We start from the raw sequence: 1,011 nt of genomic DNA, 5'->3' as shown, positions 1-1,011 counted from the left end.
GGCGTGTCCTGCGGAGTAGCGACCGTGGTGGGGAAAGCCTTCGCCGTGCCTTACGTCTCAGCTGCCCCCCCGTGCAGTTGCAAGCACACGTGCGGGGATTTCTTCACAGGAGGGAATGAAGCAGATGCCGCTGGGGCTGAGATCCGTGGATCGCCCTCCCGCCGCCGGCGCGCCCTGAACAATCGCCCGCAGAGCGCTGTCTCAGCAGCACCGTCGGCTTCTCTGCCTGGCTTCCGGACACCACCCCCCCCTCCGGACCCAGGTTTCTGCCCCACACCCTGAGACTGATCGGCGAATTTGTACCAGCACCTTTCTCCCCTGTATCGTATCGTTCAAGAGCCCGCACACTGTGGCTAAGCCTAACCCCAGGCCCCGCTACTCCCCCTTCTTCTCCTACTCTGGGCCTCCCAAGCTCAGGCCCTCTTTGCTATGGGGAACACCTTCCCACATCCTCTTCTGGCTTGGGACCCCCCTCCAGCAGCACCCCTGGGATGTCACACCACCCAAGCAGGGTGTGAACACCCCACAGCTGTGACCCCCCTTACGGCAGCGCACCTCAAGCAGGGGATTCCCCCCCCCAGCAGAATGCAACCCCTTTGCCCCACCACCACAGCTGGGATCCCACTCACAGGGCACCGCCTGAGCAGGGGATTTCTCCTCCTCCTTGCTGGCCACTCTCAGCACACCCCAGGCAGGATGCGACCCCACACAGCGAGGGTCTCCCCTCCAACAGCGCTCTCAGACGGGGGACCCCCCAGGCCAGGATGCAACCCCCTCACAGCTAGGATCCTTCCCTCCGAAGGCACCCGGCATCCCAAGGATCCCCTGCATCTCCTCAGGCAGGATGGGACCCGCTCCCTCCCCACAGCTGGGATCCCCCCTTCCAACAGCACCCTGGGTCAGAGGCTTCTCTGCACCGTAGGCAGGAGGCGTCTCCCCTGCAGCACCCCCAGCGAGAGGATCCCTTTGTCAGGATACGACCCCCGAGAGCTGGCCTGCCCTCTGCATCCT

Source organism: Pygoscelis adeliae, unplaced genomic scaffold (genome assembly GCF_000699105.1).
Source record: "Pygoscelis adeliae isolate BGI_AS28 unplaced genomic scaffold, ASM69910v1 Scaffold282, whole genome shotgun sequence".
NCBI classification, from domain to species: domain Eukaryota; kingdom Metazoa; phylum Chordata; class Aves; order Sphenisciformes; family Spheniscidae; genus Pygoscelis; species Pygoscelis adeliae.
Note: the sequence above shows the minus strand (reverse complement) of the source record.